The following is a 24,175-nucleotide window of genomic DNA, read 5'->3' on the forward strand; positions in this document are numbered from 1 at the left end:
TGAGTGCTCCAAACCATGAGATGCATGCTGGGCTCTGCTCACAGGTGCTTTCTGCCTGATCACCACCTGGAGAGGAGTTTGGAGCTTTAATTCCCCTGGAAGTTGAGATGGACTTGAGGACTCTGGGGAAGAGGACTGGTGCCCTCTAGAAGAAAAGACAGCACAATACCATTACAATAACGATGATGATCCTTTACATTCTGGTTTTCAGGTAACCATGCACAAAATAATGACGACAGAAAAGACAAAAAGGCGGGGGGCAAGGAGCTGAGGTCATCCTCAGTTGGAGGAGGAAATGCATTCTCTCGCTTACCCTGATACCCAGTCTGTCCTTGAGGATCTAGACCAAGAACCAAACGAAAACAGCAATGTCTGCCTGTATAGAACTTATCCAGTGAGAAGTGAGCTCTACGTAGCATGGGCTGAAATTAAACAATTGACTGCCGTCACATGGCATGGAAAAATGGTGTCCCTACTCAAAGATCCCCACGCAATTGGTGCAGAAGGTGGGAATGACCCCAGAGGAGGCTTTGGACTCCATTATATAATGTTTTTCTTTGTTTGCTCAGGGTCACTATGAGGCCTGCAGAGGGTGGGTGGCATTCCAAGAAATAAAAATCCATACCTTCTTGATGTCGATTTTCCTTCCCTAGAATGCAGCCCACCCTACGTTAGGCCTCATAGTGACCCTGGGCAAACTCTCAAAGGAAAATGTTAGCCTCCATCAGCAGAGGATGTCGGAAGGGGCAATAGATGGCATGCAGCATGGTGACTGGGCAAGTCCAAGGAGGCTGAATTGAGTCCCAAGTCCAGCCAGTGGTTTCTCACAGAGGCTCCTGTATAAGTCCTCTTACAGGCAGTGATGGTTAATGCTAAGACAATTCGAGAAGACTTTACTGCCCTGGATTTAGCAGAAATTCAGGAAAGACAAACTCAGAGTCAAGTGCTGCCTGTTAATTCTACAAACAAAACTCTACCTGGCCTAAATTGAAATTACAGTCAACAGGGAGACTGCCCCCTTCCTAGGCCAAACAAACCACTTCCAGCCAGGCCCCCTCTTAAGTGTGAACCCCGAGATGAACAAGAGAGGTTGTATTGGACCCTAAGGGACAAGAGGAGTCCCAAGATAGTTAATATGTGGTAAATCCATGGAGCAATTATGATAGTTACTAGAGTTAGATTACAATCCGGGCCCTTCATGCCTGTCCCTGATCTCTTCCTGTGGCAAGGACCCACCCCCGCATTGGGAGCCAGTGGTCTCAAGGCAGGCCCCTTCTGGCAGACAGTCACCCTTTACCACATTGACTGTAGTTTGGGCTCCAAAATATTAACAAGCCTGGCTGCCTCTGATGGACACAGGTGCCCAAATATCTTTAATCCCGGGAAGCACTCCTACTTTAAAGGGACTCCTCCCAGGAGAGGGCAGGCCTGGGAGGATTAATTAAAGGGGTAGTTATCTCCTTAACTATTAACATTGGCCCAGTTGTGCTAAAAGATGCTTCTCTCCTGGTTGTTCTTCCTGCGACCGTCTCTTTTCCCATTATTGGGATGGACATCCTCAGTCAGCAGGTAACCTCCTGAAACAAGCCTAAAAAGGCTTTGATGCTACTGGTGGGCACTGGCCAAGTGGGAACTGGTGAACCTGGCTCTACCTGTGCAAGAGGTCTACATGGCACACCACTGGCTAAGGCGAAGGCTGAAGGATTATGGCTTGTCATAGCTGCCTTGGTTAAGGAAAGGATACTGATTCCCACCTTTCATTTCCCCAGTATGGCCTGTGCTTAAAGCCACTAGTAATGAGTGGAGGCCATCAATAGACTGTAGTGAGTACAAGGCTGTTCCCTGTGTTAGAGAACCTCTACCAGAAATTGTCACCTTAATGAATGACATTCAAAATGACATTGGCAAAGAGTTCAGCATCATAGGCTGGGCTAACATGTTCTAGTCATTCAAAATTTCATAGGAGAATCAACCACAATTTGCCTTCACCTTTCAGGATCAACAGGACGCCTTCCCCAAGCTGCCTATAGGGTGTATCAATAGCCCTGGGATTCCCCATGGGACTTGCAGACAGGACCTAGATGCCTGCCCTGGCTTCTCCGCCGCCCCCCCGAAATTCGGCTGTGGCTTGTGTCGATGACAACGTCCTCACTGGACCTGTCCAAGACTCGGTCTCCCAGGCCGTCACAACTGTGAGTGAACACCACCCTGAGAGGGGTGGACAGTTGCCCCCCATAAGGTATAAGGCCCCTCCTCGTCTGTTAAGTTTCTGGACCACGTTTGAAACTGAGAAGGGTGAACTTTTACCAATCTGGTAAAAGACAAGTTCTTAGTGCTCGTATCGCCCACACTGGGCAAGGAGGCTTCACATTTGGTAGGACTGATGGCATTCTGGTGCCAACACATTCCTCACCTCAGACATTTGCTGGCCCCCATCTATTGAGTCACCCGTAAGTCTTCCACTTTTCAGCGGGGACCTGATCAACAGCAGGCACTAGATAAATTAAAGGAGGCTTTCACTTCAGCTCTCCCAGCAGTGCTTTGAGAGCAGGACTTACCGTTAGAAGTTTTGGCCACCCTAAAATTCACTTCCAGGAGCCTCTGGAAGAAATGGACAGGTAAATGCCTTGCTGATGGGCTTTTGGTGTAAGTGACTCCCAGACTCCGCCCGAAGGTATTTGTCACTAGAGAGGCAACATCTGGAGGCGTACTGAGCCCTTATTGAAACTGAAGCTTTTACTGGGGCAGAGCCAGTTACCTTCCGCGCTGAGATTCCTGTTATGCCCCGGGTAATAGACAAACCTTCCCATAAATTTGGGTCAGCCACAAAGGCTTCTTTATTAAGATGGAAATGGTATCCACTGGATTGAGCTAAACCCAGCCCTACTGGATTGTCACAACTCCCTGAGAAAATAGCCACATACTTTTCCACTGAAGTTAATTTGCCAAAATCCCCAGACCTTCTGTGCAGGCCTTCTATTGGTTTACCCATGCAAGGCAGCAACCTCTGCTAGCTCATTGAGGGGTTACCAAAACAGCTTTTAGCCTTTGGGACTGTCACAAGTTATGCAGTCAGATCAAGGTCCCACTTCACTGGAAAGCAAACACAGCAATGGGCATTAGAAGATAACATTGTTTGGGTTTCTCACCTACCCTGTTGTCCTACAGCAGCAGGTGTTATAGAAAGACATCTTGGACTTTTAAATCAAGGCCAATTGAGAGAACTTGGAGGGCAATGGTCCTTCAAGTGGTCAAAACTACTGCTCCTAGTCCTGATTATATTAAATTCATGCCCCTGTGGCATGCCTACACCATATTTAAATTCCCAACAAATGATGAGACCACCAACAGAGGCATTTCTGTCTCTGCTGGTGTACACACCCCTCACACCAGACACAACCCAGTTACCAGTTCTCCCAGACACGGGAGCCCTGGCATTGCCATCCACAGAAAGGGAACATTCATCTGGTACTTTCGCCTTTCCTTTTCCCCTCGTAGAAAACCCAGAGCTTAGCCACTTTCTTCTTGATCCTCATGAGGACCTGACTTGGGCCAATGACTCTTCAACCATCTTCAGCCTGTGTTCACTCATCATCCAGCAGAAGCCAAGCAAACCGCCACCCCCAGTCTCTGGAGAGCAAGGTGCCCTCGTCTGCTGCCCATGTCCTTTGCTCCACCACAGGCACTGTGGATCCCAGGGGGTGGAATGAAACCTCTCCCAGACCAGGTAACACCGTTTGAGCAATACCCAGGGCAAAATCAGGTCCCCTACTGCTGTCCACAGATGACCTCCAACATTAAGCCCTACCCTTTTACTGTGCCCCTTCCTTACCTGAGAAGTTCTTCCTCTTGCCAGCGTTGATTGTATATCTCTTGGCGGTTCACCCTAGCCCTGGTAATCTACACACTGCTGTTGATAAGGTCTGTGTGGAAACAACATGCCACATGTGCACCACAGGGAGACACACAACATAGGTCCGACTGGGGACAATAGGAACCAGGCTGTTGGCTCTTCAGGTTGCTCAGTCATACGACCATGACCGTAGACACCAACACTGAGGCTAGCTCTCCTTCTCCTGTCTCTACCTACTGCTGCTGGCAGCACCTATTCTGGCTAAGCCAGTCTCTTAGATACTGCTTGTGGCTCCGAGCTGCCTTCTAAACCCTACGGGCTTTCACTTCAAATCAGATGAGACCCACTCTTACTAACTGGTGCCATCAAACAAGTAGAGCAATGGGCACTACCTATCGAAGCTCATTTAAGGAATGCCCAGAGATTCTACGCCCCCAGTATTACAACCAGGATGCTTGTGATGGGTGCAATTGGATTAGAAACACTGTAATCCAGAGCTAATACCAAGAAACTCCGTAGAATTACAGAGGTAAAATTATAGCTCTTACTAATCCCTGGGATAATGACGTGTGTAAACTCTGCCAAAAATGTGTGCCTTTACAACTATTGATCTCTTGTCGTATTCATTATAGTGATCTTTTTCTCCCTCTCCAGTATAAGCCCCATTTATTGAGGCAGGAACAAAATTGCACAAAGCAGGTGGCCGAGGGCACCTTACTACCATGGATTTCCTCCCTGGCTGCTGCTAGTCAGTATATACAAGGGAGGGAATGTACACAACATAGTATTACCCGGGACAAGGCATGCCTCAAATGTCAGGGGCTGCAACCAGCTGGGGACTTCTTTCCTAACCTAACTTCACAATGCCGACCTCGAGACTTACATCACACTCAGTGAGAGCAGGCTCTTCAAGAATTGCAAGCTGACTGCCTACAGTAAATAATCGTAGCTTTTGGTGTTGCAGCAAAGAAAATTCTTATGTGAAGCAATTCTTTGATCCCATGGAGAAATCTAACCCCTCTCTACGTGGGAGGTTCTCCATCCAAATTGACAGCTACTTGTTTACAGCTATTACCAAATGTGCCGGGCCGACCAAGACCAGCATGAGTAAGGACTTGGGAGAAACTGGAGGGCAACTGCCACCCAGTGTTACTCCTCTGCGGGATCCTTTAAAAATATCCACACCACACCTTACAGGAGAATAATTGTGAGAAGCCCAGGAGCAAAGCTAACCTGGGGGGAAATCTATTGGTGTAGTCACAGGACCACCTCCCAAGAGGCCACTTCTGAGGCCATTACAGCTGTCCAGTTGGCTGCCCAAGTAAAATTTCCCCTAGAATGGAAGCAATGGAACAGGTCATCCCCTCTGAAACACAGCAGCGTTGTTGTAAACAGGGACAGAAGTGGGCCAAGTGTGCGATACAATTGATGTCTGTTTTTGAAAGAACTTGGCCCACCTGTGAGGATCCTGTGTGTGAGTGCTCCATTGTTCAGGATCTAATTTGGTGCATCAGTAAATTAACAGCTTTTTCCCAACTGCCGAGAGCACCTGTTGAGCTTATCCTGTGCCCATGGGAACACACCAAAGCTATTTGTTATTGCCAGTTGGCGGGAAACTCAGGCAACAGTCACAGCAATCTGAACAAGAAGGAGCATACAGTTGCCCACCAAACGAAACCTGCATATTGCATTAGTGACACAAATACATGAGACGTCAAGTTCAGCCACAGTCTGGGCTTACTTCCACCAACTGGATTTTAGTACACATAGCATATACCTCTCCCCAGCAAAGCTCCCCTATAGACCTCGTTTACCACAATAAGCCGGTTCCCCTAACCATCGATATCCAACAACAATATCTGGAGGCTAATCTCATGCAAGTTGGTGGGCACTAGTGGGCTGAGTCCATAACCAGTTTAGTGGACCCAGGTGGTGAATGCAAGGTGGAGAGGATGCCAGCTTGTTTGATGATAACATCATAGGCTTCCATGAACACCACCTGGAATTGCACTAAGCCACACAAAGTCACCTTCAGAGGAACCAAAGTCAGCAGGGGGAGCCTGGTGGCCCTGTACGGGAATCAGATGACTTCCCCTTGTCTGGCCCTGGAAAATATTTCTTATATGTGGGTTTGGCCCCAAATCCAGATTTTTTACTTAGCAACTGAACCCTCCAAGTACTTGCCCCCACAAACCATGCTAGCCACAATTCCCCAATGCCACAGACATGTTCACATACATGCCCTCTCACCCCCACTGACTCACAAAACATGCTCACACTTTCACACCCTCAATTATGTTCACATTTACTCTCACACATGAACATGGTCATATATTCAATCACACGCAAACAAACTCATCCATTCACACACTCTTGTATATGCTCACATGTACACATTCACATGTTCACTTGCTATACACATTAACACACTCACATGTTCACTCACATACACTACATGCTCAGTTTCATATATTCCTCACACAAATATACTCACACATTGACAAGCTCACACAGATGACCCTACTTATATATTAACCTCTACACACAAACATGCTAATATCCATGCACACGATCATGAATCCACTCATAAACATGAACACACAAGCATTAATCAAACAAATATACTCACATTGGTGAACTCTCATATGAATTGGCATGCATATTTATTCACACACAAGGAGATGCTCAAACATTCACTGACTCATGCCAACATCTTATACTCCTAGACACACGTATTTACTCACACACATGCTCACAAATTCACAGAGCCACATATACTCAAACTTGCCTGTTCACATAAATGACAGTGCTCAATCACTCATTGCCAAATATGTTCCTGTGCACAGTCACCCACGCTTTCTCTCACATACAGCAGCACACTCATTCACTCGCCAATAGGAGCACATTTAATTTTAACATGGTCACACACTCACATGCTCACACCTTCACTCACATGAACAAACATGCTTCCAAATTTACTCACACACACAGGCACCCTCAAATAATTTGCACATAATCATATCTCCAGTAGGACTTGCACGATAACATGCCCTCATATATTAAAATACTCACTAGTCGTTAACACACATATATGCTGACACACAGAAAGATGCTCACAAATTCACTCAGTCACACAAACACCCTCACAAAATGCACATATTCACACACACAAACTGACTCACATTAACAAACACATGTTCACTTGCACGAGCATTCTCACAAATTTACTCACACATAGACACTCACATGCACACATATTCACATAATCACACAAATATGCTTGCACATTCATTCACTTACACAAATTTGCTCACATATTCACTCACTACACTGAAGACACCCACAGATTCACTCACGCATGCAATCTCACGTAGGCTCACTTGTAAAACACTCACATATTCACTCACTGGCACACATCAACACGCTCACAAACGGGCACACTCACATATTCACTTACCGTAAGACATGCTCACACTCACCACAAAGCTCACACCTTTGCCCATGCATATGGATACGCTCAGATAAATTCATATGCACTCACACATTCACTCATTTAAATATAATCACATGTTAACAAGGTCACACAATCAAACATGCTTCCAGAGTCACACTCACATGCACATGCTCACAACGCTCACTCACAGATTTACTAGCACTTGTAGACACCCTCACATACACTTACAAACACCCATTCACATATTCACTCAAACATTCAAATATGCTAGACATAACATGCTCACATACATGACAATGCTCATGAATTCCCTTGCATGTGTGAATATGATCACATACACAAGGTCACATACATCAACTCACTGACACCTTCACTTACACAATAGCTTACTTGATGTTAATATGCTCTCACACTTACACACTCAAGCATGTTCACAAATTTATTCACACACATAGCCACTATCACATAAAATCGTTTTCACACACTCACACATCCATGAACATGCTCACATATATACAGACATGCTCACTATTCGCTCAGACACTAAAACCCTCCAGAAGTCAGACAAGCACAGGTTCACATATATGCACATGCTCTCACTTTCACTGGCTCATGAACATGCTCCATTTTATTCACATGCAACACACTCATTAACACTCACAAACCCACATGCTCACACACGTGCCCAATCACATGAGCTTGCTCACAAATTCACTTACACAATAACACACTTGTATTTGCTTACTCACATTGCGCACACTCACATTTTCACTTTTGTAGACACATTAACCCATTAAGAAACAGGAAAATACTCAGACACAAATATACTCTCACATTAGCATGCTACTCACACACAATCACTCATTCAGTCATAAATGAGTCTTTACACATTTACTCACACACAAACACACTCAATCTTTCACACATTCACCCACATATTCACACTCTCAAATAAGCACATTTGTACATTTATTCACTCTTAGCATCACACAGATTTACTCACACACATAGACACACTCACATGTACTGACATACACTCACATGCTGGTGCTCAACACACTCACATATACAAACTCGATCACTTGTCCAGTCTTACTCACATCCGTAAATATACTCCCACATTAACTCACCAGAGAACCAATCCCCACATATGAACATTCACTCACACACATTCATTCACAGAAAGGATTGTCCTCACATCTTACACACTCACATGTTCACTTGCACACAAATTCACTCATTTAGTCAAATATACTCACACATTAACACTCTTACAAACAAAGTAATGCTCATATATTCACTCACGGACATGAACATACTTACACACAGGTACACTCAGTGACACTCACATACAATGATGTGTTCACACATTTATTCCCTCACACAAACTGGCTCACACATTCACTCACTCACATTAACATGTTTACAATATCACTCAATGCACCAGACACATTCCTGTATGTCACATGTACATGCACATTCCCTCACATGTGCACCTAAACAAACACATAAACACCATTGGGGACATGCTTACACGTTCACTCGCAAATGAACACACTTCCAAACACATGCTCACACATTCACTTGAAAATAAACATTTTCACACTCATCATGAAGCTCACTCGTTCAGACACACAGAGAAGCACACGTATGCTCATAAGTACATGCTCACATGTTCACTTACACTAATTTACTCACGCATTAACAACCTCACGCAAGCAATAGTGCTTGCACATTAACTCACACATATGAACATGCTAACATCCATGTACACATTCACAAATTTACTCATACACTTGAACAGGTGTAAACATTTACTTAAACAGATATACTCAAACCTGCACACGTGCCCATGAACAGGTACACACATCAGTCTCACACTTGTACGTGCTTGCATACATGCACACACAGATTTATTCAGTGACCTGGTCATGCTCAGAGGTTTACTCACACTGGTGGATATGCTTATACACACACACACTCACTCATTCACTCACTCAAATAACCTAAATCAAGTTGATTACACACATGAAGTGCTCACACATTCACTCGATTGCCCAAATATGCTCATAAACACAAAGTTATTCAATATTTACTCACATGTATAAACACTTTGATACATTTACTCATGTGCATGTACATACTTGTATTTATGCTCACTCACACTCACATAGTCACTTACAAACACAGACATGCTTTAAAATTCACTCACACACATAGACACTCTCACATATAATCACTTGCACATATTCACACACCCAGTCACAGATGCATATCAACATACAAAATATGCAAATTTTGTATTTCAATATACAAGATGTAAAACCTGGCTATTGTTGACTCACATATGTATGTATGCTCAAGCACACAAATACACGTGAATTCACTCAAACACAGAAATTGGTGATATGCACGCACATACTCACACAGTCACTTTCAATAACATGCTCACAATTCACTCACTCAAAAGAACATAGTGACAAATTAACTCACGCAGTCTACTGACATACACGTGTGCAGTCTCATGCATTCTCTCACTCCCACAAACATGCTCGGAAGTCACTCACTCACATGAGCATGATAACATTTATTCACTCACACGAACATGCTCACAAAATCACTCCCACAGCAGACTCATTTACACTTACATGTACATACTCACACTTTAACTTACACAAAATAACATGATCACAAAAAGAGCATGCTCACATGTTCACTTGCACATGAACATGCTCATCCTTACAAACACTCACATACTCATTCACATAAACACACTCACATATTAACAAGCTTAAAGATGAACCCACATTCACTCACAACATGCTGACAGATTTACTAACACACATAGACACACTCACATGAACATACCCACAAATTCATTCACACACAAGACATACTCATATATGCTCATATTCACTCACTCACACTTTCTCTCCCACATGCATAAAAACCCAGTCAGAAACAGGGACATGCTCATACATCCAATCACACACATAGGCATCTTACTCTTAATGTGATCACACACTCACATGCTAGCATGTTAAATCACACACAAACATGTTTATAAAATAATACACCTTTATAGATACACTTACCTATAATGATTTATATCAGTCACATGTCCAGTCCTACTCCCATATATACATAGACAAATATCCTTGTGTTCACTCACACACGCATACCTGCTGTTAGCCATGAATGTGCTCACAAATTTACTAAAACACAGATTTATGCTGATATGCGTAGATTTTCACACATTCACTAACACAAACATGCTGAATTCTTGCACAGATTTAGACACACACTCACATATGCTATCACCAGCACACATATCCACTCATTCACATGAACGTGTTCACAGGTTCCTTCATACATGGGACACACTCATATTTCTCTCATGAACACACTTCTTCAGTTACACACATTAGCACACTCAAAAACAGGGACTTGCTCACACATTCACTAACTCAACGTGTGCATTCTCACAAAGTCCTGAGTACAGAAATACAGTCATAGACACTATGTGCTCACACTCACCCATTCACTTACACAGGCACATTGACACACTCACAAATGGAAATATACTTTTCTATTCACTCTCACACAAACATGCTCACACTCATCATGAGTTCATTCACTCACACACAAAGATTCACGCATATACTCACATTTAACATGGAATACACTCATATTAGCAAGCTCACAAAAACAAATATGATAGTTTTTCACTTACCAACGCAAACTTGCTAATGCTTATGCACATGCTCACAAATTCCATATACTTGAACACACCTAAACATGTACTTCAACATTCAAATATTGTTACATAATAGACTCTAAGACATTCCAAAGTTCACAAATTCACTCTCACAAATGTACACGCTCACATATATGCACATGCTCACATATTCTCCCACTCATGGTAACATGTTTAAAATTTACTCACTCACATACAAATTACTCATACATATAGACACACTCGTATATATTCACACTCGCTTGCTCACACGTTCACTCACTCACATGATCATGCTCACAAATGTACTCCGATACATAGACGTACCAGATACACCCTCACACACACTTTAATAAATTCACTCCATAGAGCCATGCTCAAACATGCATTCCCTCAGTCACATGAGCATACCCACAAATTCAGTCACACAGGCACATAAATGTATAAGCTCACAGGCTCCCAGTCAAACATTCACTTGCACGTACATATTAACACTCACATATTCAGGATCATGCTCACGTAATCACACACAAACATGATCACATCCACCACAAAGTACAAACATTCACTCACAGAAGAAAATACACTCACATGAACTTACATTCAGATGCTCACATTTCACTCATGCAAGTATACTCACACATTAATGAGTTTACAGTAATGAACCTGATACATATTCACTCAAACACATAAACGTGCTAACATCCATTCGTGTGACCGGACGTTCAGGCATACACTTTAATACATACAAACACACACTTCAACACTCAAATATCATTACACTAACCTATTCTCATGTGTTCAGTTTCATTTATTTATTCTGTCAAATATTCCTGCTCACATATATGCACTCACTCACACAAACATACTCATAGCTCACTCATTCACATGATCATTCTCACACATTCACTCAGAAACATACACGAGCAAGAATTCACTCACACACTAAACACAATCGTGACTTATATATGCACAATCACACATTCACTTAAACATGCAAATTATCACCGACATAAAGAGGAGTGTGCTCATGTATTCACTTGCACACGAACATAGTCACACTCACCAGGAAGCACACAAATTCACTCAAACACATAAATACACTTACATTCACTGACACCCATATACTCATACATGCCTTTACACAAATACGGTCATATGTTAAGATAACACCAGAAAACACTTATGTACTCACTATATACAAACATACTAACATATGTGTTCTTGCTCAAAAATTCATCATACAATGAGCACACAAATATTCACTGAAACACAAATTTACACACAATGGAACACTTTGAACTATGAACAGGCTCACACATACACTGTCACATTTATGCTCACATACATACACATGCTGAAACTTTCACTCACTCACATAAAAAGCTCACTCATTGGCTCACAGAAACATGATAAAAATTTTACTCACACACCTATACACACTCAGACTGTTGGTTCACAATCTGAGAAGTTCCCTGGGTGAAGCTTGAAACTGGCCCCCGTACACCAAGGGCAAGGAGGGCCCAAAGAAAAAGGCAGGCCACTCCAGATAGGTAGGTAGCAATTTTAATAAGCAGGGGAACGTACATACAAGGCTTGTCTTGGGCAGCCACAAGACGAGTAGAACTCCACTCCTGCCCACTAGAATCTTAACAGTTTATATAGAGGTCTTAATGAGGTTCAGTCATGTATCCAGTCCCGATGGTCTCAGCAACACATTCATTTCTCAGGACTGCATCCTTGCAACGGCTCCTAGTGTGACAATGGTGAGCAGAAGGTCCATTCCAAGGACAGGGCACGCGGGGGAAGGAGGCTCCAATTGCCTGGGTCCAGCGCAGGCGTCAACCAGCAGTCACATCCTCTCGATGACTTCCTCCTGTATTCCGTCCTCCATGACTAGCTCTTACAATCTTATTCGCCCCTCTCTTCTGCAGTGTTCCCTGAGCGGTTAGCAAGGGGATTTATTGGCATGAAGATGGCGATCAGGCTGCATTGAAGGCAGATGCCAGAGCTGTAATAGAAGCATAGGCAAGAGAAAAGACAGATTAAGATAATGGTTCTCCATAAGTAATGGTTTTTCCCACCAAGAGCCCCATGATGCGAACCACTTATTAAGTCCCGTAGGCTGGGGGTAAGATCACTCAAGGCATTGACTTGTGTCCTCATGTGATTTAGTAAAGATGATACATTGACAGAGTCATCAGGAATGAACAAATAATATTCTGTTTGGATAATGGCACAGTAATAATGTCTAAGACTGTCCTCATGAGCTAGAGGGACAGCTGTCCCCATACCCAACTGTTGGATTGATTCCTTTGCCAGGCACGTGAGTGGGCCCACTGTAGAAAGGTATTTCCATCGGACACATCCTGTGACTGGACACTGGAGGAGAAGAAATCCAAGTTTGAAAAGACAGCTATTCAGGAGGAACTTGTATGGGAAGGTCTTCTTGTTCCATAAGAATTACACTTGTGGCCTGATCCTTAGATGTTAATGGGGCTGCAGCATTAGGAACTTGACCTGGTTGTGCATACCATGCACATTAGCCAGGGGAGGCAGCACTGTCAGGTATGAGAAGATGGACTAGGGGTGGGATATGCCAGACTAGGACTCCCACTTTTTCCCCTCTTTCAATAGTGCATGTTCCATTCCAGGTATAGTGTGTTTCCATAGGTGCAGCTTACAGCAGGACAGTGGGCTCCCGGTGGAGACTGAGTAGTTCCCCCTTACCCAGTGGTGCTAAGTAACTCACCCCTCCTGGTGGGACATCCCATTACAAATTCCAGTAGATGATGCCTTCCCCAGGTGTGATGGGGTTTTGAATCACAGTGAGAGTTGGAGCAATGGCTGTCTCCTGTGACTTCCATACCTTTATGGTATTGGGCGTGTTGGGGTAAGGGTCCCTAGTCTGGCATAATGGGCAATCGCCCTATTGGTTGATGCTTCAAATGTATTAATGCCTGGGACAGTAGTTTAGTCCACTCAGCCAAGGTGGTTTTACCTGTTAGAAATTTAATCTGCTGCTTTAATATTTCATGTTTGCATTCTATCACCCCTGCTGCTTGTGGGTTCTAGGGGAGATGAACCGCCATCCACTGTCATATTCAGCCTTGTATGTCATGCTCATAATTTCACTGACATGCACACTCAGAGATGCTCGTATAAACACTGCTTCACAAAAATAAATTGACACATTCACTCAATCACATGACCATGATTACAGATTCTCTCACAGGGGCACACAGATATGTACACTCTAATACTCCCATTTACCCAATCTCTTTGCACATGCATTAACATGCTCACAGTTGGGAACACGCTCACATATACCCTTGCACACTAAAATGCTTATGCTCACCGCAAAGTTCAAACATTCATTAGTACATAAATAAATTCACATGCATTCAGTCACAGGCTCACATTTCACCCACACGGTATGCACAAACATTAATACGCTCACAAAGTGACTATAATACACATTCATGTGCTCACATGAACATGCCATCATCCATGCGTATGCTCACAAGTTAATGCATACACATGAACTCAAACATTTACTTCACCACTCAAGTATTCTACCCCTAGCACACTCTAATGCATGTACAAGTTCACATATTCACCTTCAAAAATGTCTAGGCTCACATATATGCCCAGGGTCACACACTGACCGACCTACATTAACATGACTATAATTTAGTCACTCCTATAAATATATCGACAAATTACACCTGTAGACATACTCACATACATACACACTCACATACACACATTCTCTCACACAAACAGGCCCGCAATTCAGTGACTCACAGGAGTATTATCACACATTCACCCACACAAATATGATGAAAAATTCATCCATATACTACGCATATTAGGTCTCTAGGCCCACAATCACACATTCACTTACAAATGCAAATTATTATTGTCTCCAACAGAAACACACTTACAGCTTCACTTGCACACAAACTTGCTTATAGCCCCCAACTAGCTCACAAATTTCCACACCACATAAAACACTTACATTCCCTTGCACACATACTCATACATTACCTTACTCAAATATACTTACCCATAAACAAGATAATGAAAGAAACCCCTTACACACTCATGACACACAAACATGGTCACCTGTCTACACATGCTCACATCCATACATACAACGAGCACACAGAAATATTCACTTAAACACAAAATTTTGCTCACAGTGAAACACCACGAGCTGGTTCACACATACACTTGCCCAGACACATACGTATATACACAAACTTACACATTCACTCACTCAAACAACTAGGTTTACGCATTTATGCATTGAAATATGCCCACAAAATCGCTTCATAGACATATTCATAGACACGTACACATTCAAACGCTCACACTGACCATTCACTCTTTTACACAAACGAAAATATTTACTGAAATATTTTAAATGCTGACCATTCACTCAATCACATGATCATGCCCACAAATTCATTCACACAAGGACTCAAATATATATACTCAAATGCTCCCACTGACGCATTCACTTACACATGCACAGTAACATTGTGAAAATCAGGAACATGTTCATGTGGATGCTCGCACAAGAACATGCTCACATCTACCATGAAGCTCAAATTTTTACTCACAGAAGAAAATACCCTCATGTGTACTCACACTCATGTTCATTTTTCTCGCACAGAAATGCACTCAACCCATTAACTAAGTAGCGGTGATAAACTGATGCCCATTCATTAATGCACACAAACGTGCTAAACTCCATGTACAAGGTCACAAATTGAAACATACACTTGAACACACAGACATTTATGTCAGCATACTCACACACGTACAGGTTCACATATTCACTCTAAAGAACATAAATGCTCATATATATGCACACGCTTACACTTTCACTCACTCACATTAACTCGCTGACAATTCACTATGCAAATGCATATACTGACAAATTTACCCACATGCATACACGTGCTAACATCCATTCCCAGCCAAATGGTCAAACGGTCACGAATGAAAAATTTTTTGCACCTCACTCACTCTCATGAGCTTAATTACATATTCATTCACACACATGAAGGTGATAAGTTAACGCCCACTTCAGATACATGCATAGCAGTTATTCACACACATTCACTTACCCATGCAAATTATCATTGTCCCAAACAGTAACTTATTCCTATATTCACTTGTACACAAATATGGTCACAGTCACCAAGAAGCTCACAAATTCACTCAATTACATTACATAACGACACTTACATTCCCTCACACACATGCTCACAAAATTACTTTATTCAAATATATTCACACATTAACAAGATCACTTGGAAAACAAACTTACTGGCTACTCAGATATATGGTAACATGCATTCACATGCTTATAGATTCATGTCTACAGGTGAGTGCCCATAAATGTTCACTTTAAGCATGCAAATTTACACCTGAGAAATCAGTCTTGTCCGTGAACAGTCCTACACATACACTGTGGCACTCAGACATGCTGACACTCACGCATTCCCTCACTCACAGAACACGCTCAAATATTCACACACTCAAGCTCAAAAATTCATTCACATTCAAAAACACATATGCCTTCACATGCACACACTGACGCATTCAGTCCTTCACACAAACATGCTCAAACATTCACTCCATCCAAGTCACAACCATGCCCACGAATTCTCTCACACTGGGGTACCAATATAGATGCTCAAAGGCTCCCACTCACACCTTCACCACACGTGTCATTCACATAATCAAAAGCCAGAAGATGCTCACATGGCCGTATGCACACAGACATGCTCACATCCACCTCAGATGCCAAACGTTTACTCACAAAAGAAAATACACTCATGTGTCCTTGCATGTACATGCTCATGTTTCACTCACACAGATATGCTCACCTGTTAACTAGCTCCTGGCAACGAACCTGATAAACATTCACTCACTCACACAAACATGCTAACACCTGGGCACATGGCCACAAATTCAAGGATACACTTGGACACACAGACATCTGTAGCAATTCTCTAATATTGAAATCCTAACATACTCGCCAATGTACAAGTTCATATATTTACTCTCACAAATGGGCAAATTCACACATATGCACATGCTCATTCCCTCACTCACATTAACATGCTTACAAATCACTCACCCAGACACAGCCACTGACAGATTTACTCACACATATACACATACTGACGTACATTCGCCCTTGATGGCTCACAATTCACACAACATAGCCCCTACCTCGCTCAGGTCATCATAATCACACATTCACTTAAATACACAAATGTGTTTATAAATTCACTCACACTCCAAACACTCATTTCACTCATTTTATTGATATATGCACACTCGCACATTCACTTACCCACGTAAAATGTCACTGTCACAAACAGTAACATGCATATGTGGGAAACTGTACCCAAACATGCTCACACCGAGAAGCACACAATTTCATTCATTTACTTGAAAACCATTACATTCATTCCCACACACATGCACACAAATTACCTTATTCAAATATATTCACACATAAACAAGATCACCCAAAAAGCACATTTACCCCCTCACTGCTCACAGATATGCTAACATGCATTCACATGCTTACAGATTTATTCATACAGAACACACTTAAATATTCAGAGTCCACAAATTTACACCTCAGGAAACACGCTCACCCACCAACATGCTCACACATGCAGTGTCACACAGAGATATGCTCACAGACATTCACATCCTTGCACATTCACTCAGTCCCTTAACACAATCAAATATGCCCATGAATTCACTCACATTCAAAAACACACGTATGTTCACCCATGCACTGGGTCACCTACACGTACTAAAATATTCACTCAGTCTCATGACCATACTCACATGTTCACTCACACAGGGACTCAAATATATACACTCAGATGCTTCCAGATGATCTCACTCACACTTCCACTTACACATGCACATTCTTAAAATCAGGAACATGCTCACATCATAGACGCTTGTACACAAACATGCTCACAGCCACCATAAAGGCAAACATTCATTCATGGAAGAAAATACACTCAAGCACTTAAAGTGCCCTGCTCACATTATCTCACATTAATATGTGCACACACTAACTAGCTCACAGCAAGAAACCTGATACATTCTCTCGCTCACATGAATGTGCTAACACCCATGTCAATAAAAAAGTTGCACGGTGTGGAGTTTAATAGGCCAAGAAAGCTTTATTCAAGGCTGTTGCAATAGGGGAGAGACTGTTGTGATAGGGGAAAGAAAATAAACTCAACTCCAAATACAACAGAGACAGGTGAGCATTCATGGCCAACAGGGAGGGTGAGGGAGTGAGTGAAGGGAAAATTACTAAGAGGAACTTGGTTAGGTATTACGTTGGTTAATTTTATGTGTCAACTTGATTGGACTAAGGGATGCCCAGATAGCTAGTAAAACATTTCTTGATGTGTCTGTGAAGGTGATTCCAGAAGAGATGAGCAATTGAACTGGTAGATTGAGGAAAGAAAATTGCCCTCACCAATGCAAGTGGGCATCATCCAACCCACTGAGGGCCTGAATAGAACAAAAAGGCAAACGCAGGACGAATTTGCTCTTTGCAATGAGCTGGGACATCCATCTTCTCCTGCTCTTAGACGTCGGTACTTCTAGTTCTTAGGCCTTTGGACTTGGACTGAGACTTACTCCATCGGCCGCCTGATTCTTGGGCTTTTGGACTCAAACTAGGACTTACTCCCCTTGTTCTCAAGTATTCAGACTCATACTGGATTCTACCACTGGCTTTCCTGGTTCTCCAGCGTGCAGACAGCAGATCATGGGACTTCCCGGCCTCCATAATTGCATGAGCCACTTGCTATACGAAAACTCCTCATATCTATATCTAACAGAGAAACAGAACCAATATGATAGATATATAAAGACATATACATGTAATTATAGATATCTAGATATCTTACATAGAGTTATCTATATATCTACATCTAGATATATTATATAGATTAATATAGATATCTATAATATAGATAGATATAGATATCGATCTATAGAGATTGATAAATAAGATATCTATAGATCTATAGATGTCTTATTCGTTCTTTTTCTCTGGAGAACCCTGACTAACACAGGTATCAAAGGAGGCTGGGAAGGGGGGGGGGGGTGGAACTTGATTAGATATCAAAGGGAAGGATGAAAATCTTGGTTAGATGTGAAGGCTGAGGGGACTCTTGCTAAACTGGCTTAGAAGGAGTTTTGCTAAAACTGGGCCTGACAGGCGGAAGACAGGGTCAAGCTTGAGGCCCAGTCAAGAAGAGGGCTCAGAACAGCCTAAAGTTTGGTCAGGGAGAGTTCTTGTCAGTCCCCCCTCTTGTTCAAGGAAAGAAGAGACATTCTTCTTTCCTCTGAACAGTATAAGTCTATTTCTTATTCAGTCACCTCTTGTTCATTAAGGACCAGCTAAACCATCTGTTGAGACTTAGTAGTAGAGGATATTTGCTAGATGGTATGGGCAATCAGGCATTTAATGAGGGGGATTTCTATGAAAAGAATAGGAAAGATTGATGTTTGGAGTGGACTATTTAAACCGAGTTTCTGAGTCCAGAAGGACAGCCAGTTGAGAAAATTTCGAGATGTTGCGCTTGAAGCGTGTTGAGATGGCGGAGTAAAGATGGCAGTGACGATCTGATGGATTTCCTAGTTTGCAGTGGATGTTTTTGGTGGTGGTGTAGACATCAGAAAGGTTTTGGTAAGGTCATCCAGAATCGTGATTATTTCCTGGAGTAGAGCATGGAAGATGTGGGAGTTTGGTGAATTTCCTGAGTGGCCCGTACAGCAGCAGTTCCAGGGACGAAGGTTGTCCATGCATGCTCTGCCGAAGTGATGGGACCTGTGAAGTTTACATCATGTTGTCTAGCCTCGGCTCACAGGGCTTCTTTAGATCCTACGAGGAAAGCCAGTTACAAGACAACCTAGGGTTGCAGTAAGGATCTGGGCAGTCAGCTTTGAGTTCTCAGTGACGTCAAGTCAGAAGGGTTGGAGAAAAATTGGAAACATAAGTTTGAGGAGTCACAGCCAGATGTTGAAGGAAATTGGAAGAACTGAGAATTTGGTAAGGACTGATGAAATATGTGAGATAGCAGGATCTAGTCCAATTATGGGTAGGTAACAAAACATGTAGTTTACAGAGAAGTGCAAAACAGCTCAAAGACAATAAACAGGACAAGGATCTGATACCTCACAAGGGTGTATTTTCTATTTAAATATAGAATTTCTCTCAGTAGTCACCTCCTTTTTGATCAAAGATAATCAAAGAGGATTCTTGTTTATGAAATGTTTGGTCTCCTTAGATTTGGTCTGATTATTTCCATAAGGGCAGCAAGAATGGTAATTGACCACATAGGCCTTTTTGTAGTTGGCTTTGCTGGCACTTTCCATAAGGAATCTCAGATTGGACTTTTAAAAACCTCTCAGTTCTGGGAAGCCAAGCCAAGAACTCACCACCAGAATTTACCTGCAATACCTGTAGACTTGGGTGAATTACTCTCTTCTTGAAGTCCCCAAAATATCCTGTTTCCTAGGTTTGCCAGCAGGTGACCTCTCCTACTCACCTGTAAGGCGGACAAACCTGTAAGCCAGGTACCAGGCCCGTTTCTCCAAGAGAACTTTGTAAGCCTTGGCTTCATAAAGTGTCCCTTAAAACCGTCTGGTCATATCTGATTATATGCATCATTCTCAAATATGATATTCCAATCAAAGCTTTGGTTATCTAATCAATATTTAAAAATATGTTCTGTTACAAAGAGGACAGATTCTTATTGGACCTATGTACTTAGTTATATTCCCATGAAAATAAGAATATTTAATAGGAATATTCAAGTTCTGGAGTGATCAGGCAGGGGCAAAAAGATCAATATTTCATTTCTGTTTACAAAAGTATAATCTACTAAACTGTTATGAATTTCAGGTAGCAGAAGTTAGAAGAGAAAGAGGTTCTTCATATCCAGAAAATAGAACCTTAAAACATAAGCAGCAGTCCGAACAAAAGACATAATCCTCGTTAATCAGTTCACGCAGCCCTGTGTAGTTCTTGTTCTGTTTGACGTTGGGTTAGCCATCTCATGAACACATTGGCTTCTCCAATAGAGTTCTGGAAATCCGGACTCAGTCCAGCGGTATGGTCTCAAAGTTATTTCAGCAAATGCCATTAGGGGTTCTGTGCCCAGAGTACCTGGTACGGTCCTTTCTATGGGACTTCAAGACAGTCCCATTTTGTGGAAGACAAGTACTCTGGCCTGTAGCTGACTGCAAGAGTTTTCAGGGAAGATCAAAGTAAAACAACCATCTATGGATGACAAAAGACTTAGAACAGCCATGGTAAAAGATGTGATGAAAGTTCCTTATAAAAATAATGCAATTGACAAGGACATTTGGATGTTTCTGTGGCATACAACATTTTAAAATAATAACTCGAATTATGACCGATGACATCATGCTGATGGTGTCTAATATCAGGCAAAGCAGCACCAGGATATATCATGGACAGCAAGGGCATTGACATTTGTAGGAACTTAATACAATTTCTAAAATATTTATTTTAATAATATTTTACCCATACAAATGTAAACTAGAGAAGGTTAAGCATTTCTTCTTCTCTGACAATGCTTCCCATGCAACTCAACCTATCAGACAAACCTAATTATTTTTAACATCTCTCACTTTACAGGGGGAAAGAGTAAACTCTTTGTGATTTTCCAGGAGCCCTCTGGGAAATCCCAAAGTCACTTTGAGATCAAGAAGATTTCATTAAGGGTTTGATTTGGGGAAGGCAAAATACCAGGAGTTGTTAAAAATGTCAGTAGGTTTGAACGCTTGGCTTAATAGGATTATGGGTCACTAAGAAACTGTTTGGCTACCCATTTAACCAGAGTGACAATAAAAGATTTCAAAAGTAAATGTTAGAGGTAACATGGTTGAAAACAACCTTATCTCTTTTAGAAGTGAGAAGACTCAGTTCTCTTACATAATGAAAGACATGATAAATCAACATGAAGCACAGGAAATTATGCTGATAAGACGAAGAATCTGGGCCTTTCAGGCAGCTTACCCGGAAGGTAAGGAAAAGCCTTTTACAAGGTCTTATTGAGAGCAGACCTAAGAAAATGTTTGTCTTAGCAACTTTCACATATGCAACACAGTATTAATAACTGCGGTCGCCGTGCTGTACATTCCATCCCCAGGACTTATTTATTTTATAACTGGAAGTTTGTGCCTTTTGACCCCCTTCACCCATTTCACCGCCCTACCCCTCCGCCCCACCACTCCTCCCCACCCCCCGCCCGGCAACCGCCAATCTGTTCTTCATATGTATGAGTTCAGGGTTTTGTTTGTTTGTTTGTTTAGATTCCACATGTAAATGAGATCATACAGTGTTTGTCTTTCTCTGTCTGACTTATTTCACATAGCATAATGCTGGCAAGGTCCATCCATGTTGTTGCAAGTGGCAGAGTTTCCTCCTTTTTTATGGCTGGATAATAATCCACTGTGTATATATACCACATTTTCTTTATCCATTCATACATTGAAACTAATATAATGTTGACATTTTCATAATCAGGAACGTGCTCACATAGATACTTGCACACAAACATGCTTACATCCACCATAAAGCTCAAACATTGATAAAAGAAAATACATTCACATGCACTTACACTCGCAAATATACCCACATGTTAACTAGCTTACAATAACGAACCGGATGCATATCCACGCATTCACATGAACATGCTATTGTCCATATATCTCCTCGTGGCAGTGGATCAGCAGACAAAGAAAGGAGTTTATACAGTAGTGGGGCAAGTTGACCCTGACTACCACGCACAGATGTGAGTTGTTGCTACATTATGGGGATAGGGAGAAGTATGTCTGAACGCAGAGGATTCATCAGGAATTCTTTTGGTGCTTCTTGCCCAGTAACAGTGGTAGATGGAATCGGTATAAAATAGCTGTTGATTTCTTTAAAATTTTCAGAATTGTTTACATTGAGATCTTGGCTGAGTGGGGCTGAATGCAACAAAAAGTCTTGGGCTGTTGACTCGGAAATCACTCTAGGAAGCCTGCTTTTTAATGTCTATGAAGCTTAGCTTGGTCTTTTAAAAGAAGGATCTCTGTTTCTTTATTCATCCTTTGGAGGCTTGAGGTGAATTCAGCAGCGTTCCTGCTCCTGTTTTTAACACTTCTTGAACTCTCTGTTGTGACTGCATCCATTTCAACTTTGCATGTTGCTTTTCAAAGTAGCTTCAATAGTGGTAAAATATCCAGATTCTTTTCTCTCTCTCTTATGGTAGGTTTTTACTATTGCTGAAATCTGAACTAGGTAACCTTTTTATGATTCTGTCTCTATTGGCATGAGCCATCTCCAGTTGGAAATCAGGGTAGCAATTCACCCTGTGCAGCAGGATGCCTCCATATTGGAATACTGTAGTTCTGCTGGCCACGGTAGAATTAAAAGGACAGGACATGCGTGGGCCCCAAGGGCAACTCACGACCTTAAGGCCTCAAGGTAAACGGAGGAAGGACCCAAACTCTAGAAACTGATGGACTTGAAAATTCATTGGACGCCGGGCATGTCAATCCTCGCCTTTCAGCAAATGAGCTGAGAGCTCACAATGGGGAAGTGGACCTTTGTTGACCCTCCTAAGCCCCGCCTCCCGTCACACACCGTCATAGAGTGTTTCTCCGCCTGCCGTCCCCACCGCTTCCCAGAAGGCCTTGCTGCCGCCAGGCTTCGGCAGCCATAGTTAGCTTGGTGGCTGCCATCTTTGCCACCGTTATCAAGCCGCCAAATCGCTTTTCCCCAGTTGAGGCTGAGTGGTGCATCTCTCCCGCCATGTCTGCCGTAGAGAAGGGAAGCCCAGCCCTAGGTGGCCAGAACAGAGGCCGTGGTGGGGTGGGCCAGGACCCCGGATCCAACAAGCCTGCGGAGTCGGGGGCCGGAGTCGCGAGGGCCGCATACCCTGGGGACTTCCAGGCAATAGTGCTAGCCCATGTGGAGGAACAGGTTTGGCTGGAGATCCCCGAAGTCATCATCGAGAACTGGGATGTACAGCAGGTAGAAGAGGAG

At 42.6% G+C, this 24,175-nt stretch overlaps 1 long non-coding RNA gene across 1 annotated transcript; it reads left to right on the top strand.

Moving 5' to 3' along the window:
* The first annotated feature begins 33 nt into the window (after positions 1-33).
* On the top strand, positions 34-22,221 carry LOC124232105 (uncharacterized). Its single transcript, XR_006886770.1, has 4 exons — positions 34-211; positions 1,997-2,192; positions 3,499-3,727; positions 22,051-22,221. It is a non-coding gene; the product is annotated as an uncharacterized LOC124232105 (long non-coding RNA).
* Positions 22,222-24,175: the final 1,954 nt, after the last annotated feature.

Source organism: Equus quagga, unplaced genomic scaffold (genome assembly GCF_021613505.1).
Source record: "Equus quagga isolate Etosha38 unplaced genomic scaffold, UCLA_HA_Equagga_1.0 HiC_scaffold_2438_RagTag, whole genome shotgun sequence".
NCBI classification, from domain to species: Eukaryota; Metazoa; Chordata; class Mammalia; order Perissodactyla; family Equidae; genus Equus; species Equus quagga.